The following is a 7,752-nucleotide window of genomic DNA, read 5'->3' as shown; positions in this document are numbered from 1 at the left end:
CATTGTTTGCTTCCTCACAGATTGTTTCCTAAATCTACAAAAAAGTTGAATTGACAGTATAAAACAAGGCTTTGATTACAGTAGTGTCCCCTACCATCCTTAAGCAACAGAGAAAATGCCTTTTGGGTGACTTTCCTTGGCCCTAATATACCCAAATACCATCAAATGTTTCCTACACATTACATAGGATTTAGAGTCAGCCATCAAAAAGATCACATTACAGCCTTTCCAGAAAGTGATGTGAAGCAGGCAAAACTGGTGTCTTTTTAGTTGATGTTTTCTCCCAGGTCTGTATCCATTTGACAAACCAATTCTCCCAATGATGCCCAGAAGAAAGGACAGAAGAAAAATCTTGATGGGAATTAGAGCGACACAGCCCAAAGAAAACAATTTGGCCAAGCGGTGGCACCAAAATTGCTGTCCTTAAATCCTTCGAGTTCAATCTGTTCCCCAGCAATTGGGCAGAGGACCAAGGGGTGAGAAATAAGAAAGACAGTTCCATCTACAGTCTTTCCTCTGGTGTGAAATGCAACAAAATATTCAGCACACACACACATACACAAAGAATAGAAAAACTAGCTGTGATGTTTTGTGACTGTATTGGTTATGAAATAGAGATCAGCAAAAATATCAGAATCTCTCTCTTGAGCCTGGTAATGCCAAGTTCCCATAAGGGGGTCAGAATCATATTTATTCATTCAAGAATTGCTTATTGAACATTTGCCTCCAGTTGCAACATAAAAGGCTCAAGAAATCATTGCTTCCACCCAACCTTGAGAACAAGCCAGTTAAGCTTAAAAAAAAAAAAAAAAAAAAAAAAAAGTTTTTTCAAAAACCCCAAAGCTGTCAGAGATCTGGGGATACAAATGCACCCAAATTACTTAAATTCCAGAAAGAGATGAGCCCTTCTTGAGAGAGAAGAATTTCCATGGCTCTTAATCTCTGGGGGCACTGTGGAAGAGTAAGAAGACAAAGAGCTGACTTTTTTCAAATGTTTAATGGCTGCTTGGGAATTCCAAAAAGCCCCAGCCATAAAGGGAGTTAGTGTCCATCCTTCAGCTGTATCCCACAGTGCTCCCATTGAACACACTGGCCATGCCTGAAGCTCGGAGCAGGACAGGAGAGCTGCGAGAGATGCCCTCTGCACCCAGGAAGGCACAGTCACCATAGGGCCAATCAGAATCCATGCAATCCTAGGTGTCCTTCAAAGAATTCAGCCAGGTGCGGTGGCTCACGCCTGTAATCCCAGCACTTTGGGAGGCCGAGGCGGGTGGATCACTTGAAGCCAGGAGTTTGAGACCAGCCTAGCCAACATGGTGAGACCCCATCTCTACTAAAAATTAGCTGCACGTGGTGGTGCACACTTGTAATCCCAGCACTTTGGAAGGCCGAGGTGGGTGGATCACCTGAGGTCAGGAGTTCGAGACCAGCTTGACCAATATGGTGAAACCCCATCTCTACTAAAAATACAAAAATTAGCCAGGCATGGTGGCGGGTACCTGTAGTCCCAGCTACTTGGGAGGCTGAGACAGGAGAATTGCTTAAAACCGGGAGGCGGAGGTTGCAGTGAGCCGAGACCATGCCACTGCCCTCCAGCCTGGGCAACAGAGCAAAACTCTATCTCCAAAAAAAAAAAAAAAAAAAAGAAGAAGCCTCCCCTAGAAGGTCCAAAATGCCAGCTGGAGATGTTCCTGTCACTCTTCTCCAGCCATCCCATCATTTCTCTCTGTAGTTTAACGACAGATGTTTCTGAGACTGGGGGTTTGTTCACACCAAAGCGCAACAGAATCATAATATATAGGCTAGGGTTTTATAAGTACAGATCACCCATAACTTAGAATCTTATGAATAAATGCTCCCATGTTATTGTATTCTATAGTATCAGTGTCATATTTTTATTTGATTAACCAGCTAATCACTTTGCATGATCTCTAGACATATTTGAAACTTCAAAGGCCTTTTCTGTTTGCCAAGAACTGTATTGGCTATTGTTCTAAGATCATTGAGAAGGTAGCTAGAAGTTTTTTGATATTTATTTATTTATTTATTTATTTATTTGAGATGGAGTTTCGCTCTTGTTGCCCAGGCTGGAGTGCATCGGCATGATCACGGCTCACCGCAACCTCCACCTCCCAGGTTCAAGCGATTCTCCTGCTTCAGCCTCCCAAGTAGCTGGAATTACATGCATGCGCCACCACACCTGGCTAATTTTGTATTTTTAGTAGAGATGGGGTTTCTCCATGTTGGTCAGGCTGGTCTCAAACTCCCGACCTCAGGTGATCTGCCCGCCTTGGCCTCCCAAAGTTCTGGGATTACAGGTGTGAGCCACCACGCTGGGCCAGCTAGAAGTTTTTATATGTATATGTGTGTGTGTGTGTGTATATATATATTATGTATATATAGACGCACATATATATATACAGTCATGTACCATGTAACAATGTTTTAATCAATGATGGACCACATATATGACAGTGGTACCATAAGATTATAATGCTTTATTTTTACTGTACCTTTTCTATGTTTAGATACAGAAAGATTTACCATTATGTTACAATTGCCTACAGTATTCAGTACAGTAACATGCTGTACAGGTTTGTAGCCTAGGAGCAATATGCTATGCCATATAGCTTAGGTGTAGGGTGTCCTATAGCAGCTAGGTTTATGTAAATACACTCTATTATGTTCACACAATGATTGAAATTGCCTAATGATACATTTCTTAGATCGTATCTCTGTCTTTAAGTGACACATGACTTGTAGTAGCACTGTAGTGTCCTGTGGTTAAGTACACATGACTGTAGCAGACAGTAGCATGACTGACTGTAGCATGTAGCATGTAGCATGTAGCAGTATGCTGTGGCTGGCCGTGCGCGAGGATCTGAGGCTATAGCAGAGAATAAAACATGGTCCCTACTCATTTAGATCTTATAATCTACTGGGAAGACAGATGCTAATCAATTACCTATGCAAATAAACATATGAGCACAAGCTAGGAAATGTGCCAAGAATGAAAGATACAGGGGTTGCACCAGGGGGACTTGTGATTGGGGGTGAATGATCGAGGAAGTGATCGGTATTGAGACCTAAGGCAAGAGTAGAGCAGTAAAGGAATGTCAGAGAAAGTTTTCAGGGCAGATGGAGGATGTGGAGGGAGGGCAACAGGAGCTTGGCACCTCTAAGGGACAACCAGTGTGGCTGGAGGCTGGAGAAAGGGGGTCACATAGTGGGAGGGGCAGACCTCAACCCAGGGAAATAGGGGAGAGACAAGGGTGGACCTCATGTGTGACACTCCCTCTGACGGCCACATGGGGACTCCCATAGTTTGGGTAGTTTCCAAGGCGGAGGATTTGGGGGCTCCACACTCACCCTTTACCTTCATGGAGGACGCACAACACACAAAGAAGTGGGGGAGGCTTATCAGGGAAGCATTCTAGGTGCATGTCGGGCTGCCCCTTTCCATTAGGGGTCCAATTTTTTCCCATTAGAAAATTGAGGGCTGCTGACTAGGCATGGTGGTATGCACCTATACTTCCAGCTACTCGGGAGGCTGAGGCAGGAGGATCACTTGAGCCCAGGAGGTCAAGGCTGTAGTGAGCTATGGCTGCACCACTGTACTCCAGCCTGGGCAATAGAGTGAGACACTGGTTCAAAAAACTTGAAAAAGGGCTGGGCGTGGTGGTTCACGCCTGTAATCCCAGCACTTTGGGAGGCCAAGGCAGGAGGACTACCTGATGTCAGGAATTCGAGACCAGCATAGCTAACATGGTGAAACCCCATCTCTACTAAAAATACAAAAATTAGCCAGGCGTGGTGGTGGGCACCTGTAGTCCCAGCTACTCAGGAGGCTGAGGCAGGAGAATCGCTTGAACCTGTGAGGCGGAGGTTGCAGTGAGCCAAGACCATGCCATTGCACTCCAGCCTGGGCGAGAGAGTGAGATTCCATCAAAAAAAAAAAAAAAATTGAAAAGAAAGAAAGGAAAAAGCAGACAGAAGGCTGGGCTTCTGACGGGCCCCATGGGGAGAAGCCTATTCAGTGAACCTGGGACAGCTGGCAGGGCAAGAGCTCAGCTGATCATTCATGGGCTTGTCACTCAGTCAATAAAAGAATGGGGATTCCGAGGAAGGACAGGCAAAGGAAAGAAAAAAGATGGAAAGGTCACTGCATGCCCCAGATGCCTCAGAAACCCAGATCCTGTTTCCCAGGCCTGGCTGTCCTCCAAGTTTAGAATAATAGCGAAGAGACAGAGCTTCTCCTGAGATCAGAACCTACCTCACTAGTAGATGTGCTTCAGACAAACAAAACAAGATAGAGAGACCTGGGCCAGGAGAGAGAAAGGATCCCAAAAAAGTGACCAAAGAGATCCCTGTCAGGATAACACAGTAACGACAATAATAATTGCTGGCATTTGTTGACTGCTAGCTAATTATTTTTTGGGTTTTTTTGTTTGTTTGTTATTGTTTGGTTTGTTTTTTCTTTTTTGAGACAGAGTCTTGCTCTGTCGCCCAGGTTGGAGTGCAGTGGTGTGATCTCCGCCTCCTGGGTTCAAGCAATTCTCTTGCCTCTGCCTCCGGAGCAGCTGGGATTCCAGGTACCCGCCATCACACCCAGCTAATTTTTGCATTTTTAGTAGAGATGGGGTTTCACCATGTTGGCCAGGATGATCTCGAACTCCTGACCTCAAGTGATCCACCTGTCTTAGCCTCCCAAAGTGCTGGGATTACAGGCGTGAGCCACCACGCCTGGCTTGTTTTGCTTTTTGTATTTTATTTTATATATGTTTTTATTTTAGAGAAACGGTCTGGCTCTGTCGTCCAGGTTGGAGAGCAACGGTATAGTCACAAGCTCACTGCAACCTCAAACTCCTGCACTTACACTATCCTCCCACCTCAGCCTCCCACAGTGTTGGGATTACAAGTGTGACCCACCACACCTGGCTGTTTTTTACACTTTAAATACACCTTTTAAATTCTAGGATACTTTTTAGATTTCCTAGCTATTCGATGCACTTTAATATCTCATTTACTTTTGTGGGTAAAGAAACTAGCCGTCTTCTTTTACAGATGCAGCGTCTGAAGTGCAAATAGGCGAAGTCACTTACCCAGGTTCACACAGCTGGTACATGAGGGAACGGCACCCAGGAGGTCTGGCTCCCCCATGGATGCCAGGGTAGAAATCACTAAAGGCCAACCTTCAGAGAGCAGAGCTACTTCTTCCCAGGGTGCTCAGAACAAAGCAGGTCTCTTTCAGCCTGGGGATGCCCTGGATGCAGGAGCCCGGCCTTATTTGGCTCGTATCCCAGGAGGAGTTAGGGATGGATTAGGCAGTGGCTAAGAGCTGGAACTTTGGGTTTGAATCTCAACTCCATCTGTGATTAGCAGCTTAGTGGGGTGAGGGACCCTGGAGAGGATAGATTTCCTCCTGCATCATTGTGGGACGCTCCAAGAGGGGGTTCCTACCTCCCCATGCAAAAGAAAGAGAAAAAGTTATACTAACTGTCATAGAATGTTGGGGCAGACACGCAAAAATACCTAGCCATATCTGTTTCCTTTCCCTTTGTTAACAGAATCCCAATTTTGTTCCGAGCAACTATGAACCCAGCCACAGAAAATGCATCGTGGTTGGTTTTACTTAGGATAATCCTGCCACTCATTGTTTTCAGCCTCCCCCGCTGCTAGGGTTGATCCTCTTGACTCCTTTTGACCAATGAGCCTCAGCAGAAATTGGCTTGGGGCAGAGGGGCTGTTCTCAGAAAGTATTCGCTTTCCTGATAAAAGGGGGCAGACACAGTTGCAACAGCTCCAGCCCCAGGCCTCTGTCTTCCTACCCTGAACCCTGTCATGATGTGTCATAACTTCCATGGCCATCTCACAATGGAAGTGATCAGCTTGAAGACAAAAGCAACACATGAAGAATGACGGGGTGGACAAGCAGAAAACCCTGGGTCTCAGAAATCCTACTACTGGGTGTCTACCCAAAGAAAAAGAAATTACTGCATCAAAAAGACACCTGCACTCATGCATTTATCATGATACTATCCACAACAGCAAGTCGTGGAATCAACCCAAGTGTCTATCAGTAGACGATGGGATTAAAAAAAAATTGATACATATGCCCCATTGAATACTATGCAGCCATTACAAAGAATAAACTCATGTCTTGCAGCAACATGGATGGAACTCAGGCCATTATTCTAAGTGAAATGACTCAAAAGCAGAAAATCAAATGCGAAATATTCTCGCTTATCAGTGGGAGCTAAACAATGGGTTCTCATGGACATAAAGATAAAAATAATGAACACTGGGGACTCCAAAAGGGAGGAAAGGTGGGAGGGGCAAAGGGAGGAAGGGTTGAAAAGTTACCTGTTCACAGTAAGTACAATGGCACGATGCTCACTATTTGGGTTATAGGTGGCACAATTGGTACAATGCTCACTATTTGGGTGATGGGTACACTAGCCCAGACATCGCCATGACATAGTATAACCATGTAACAAACCTGTACAAGTACCGCCTGTGTCTATGAAACTTAAAAAATGTTTTTTAAGGCAAAAAGAGAGAGAAAATTCTGGGTTTCTGAGGTTGCCAACATCATTCCACCTGAGAGAATCATAAAACATAATTCGTGAAACTAGCTATGTGCATTGTGAAATTTAAGTGATAGATCTACATGTCCTGCAAAAGTATAAACCGAGAAAATTGTTCATCAAGGTGGAATCTAAAAACACAGGTAAGGTATAAATGCCATTTTCTGGAAAGTTCTGCCTACTTTTCAGATCTTGTGCCCCCGCAAACTTCCCATGCCAAGTTTCGCCCTCTCCCTCTCTCTCCTCTCCCTCCCTCTCTCTCTTTCTCTCTCCATATTATGTCACTGTCCAAGATTAACTACCTTTTGCACTGAAAGATGACATAGCATAGTAAAACACAGTTTCAACATTAATTTCACGGCTTAAAAGTCTTAAAGACCTAGTTTTTATTTCCTTATACTCCCAATATAAATTTTTATTTGCATTGAACTAAGAAATTACAGGTACACCTTGGAGATCATGCAGATTCTGTTCCAGACTACTACAATAAAGCTAATATCACAACAAAGCAAATCCCGCATCTTTTTTGGTTTCCCAGTGCATATAAAAGTTATGTTGGCACTATACTGTAGTCCATTAAGTGTGCGATAGCATTATTTCTAAAAAACAATTACATAGCTTAATTTAAAAATACTTTATTGCTAAAAATGCTAATGATCATCTGAGCCTTCAGCGGGTCATAATCTTTTTGCTACTGGAGGGCCCTGCCTTGATATTATTGATAGCTGCTGACTAGTCAGGGCAATGGTTTCTGAAGGCTGGGTGACTGTGGAAATTTCTTAAAATAAGACAACAGTAAAATTTGTCACAAAACTGTGAAGTTTGACTCTTCCTTTCATGAAGGATTTTTCTGAGGCATGCAATGTTATTTGATAGCATTTTACCCACAGTAGAACTTCTTTCAGAATTGCCGTCGATCCTCTCAAATCCTGCTGCTGCTTTATGAACTCAATTGATGTAATGTTCTAAATCCACCGCTGTCATTTTAACAGTGTTCACAGCAGCTTCACCAGGATTAGACTCCATCTCAAGAAACCACTTTCTTTGCTCATCTATAAGAAGCAGCTTCTCATCATGAAGTTTTATCATGAGATTGCAGCAATTCAGTTACGTCTTCAGGTTCCACTTCTCATTCTAGTTGTCTTGTTATTTCTACCACATTTGA

This window comes from Symphalangus syndactylus, chromosome 18 (assembly GCF_028878055.3).
Source record: "Symphalangus syndactylus isolate Jambi chromosome 18, NHGRI_mSymSyn1-v2.1_pri, whole genome shotgun sequence".
In the NCBI taxonomy this organism is placed as follows: Eukaryota; Metazoa; Chordata; class Mammalia; order Primates; family Hylobatidae; genus Symphalangus; species Symphalangus syndactylus.
The sequence above is the reverse complement of the archived record's forward strand: the minus strand, read 5'-3'. Positions refer to the sequence as shown.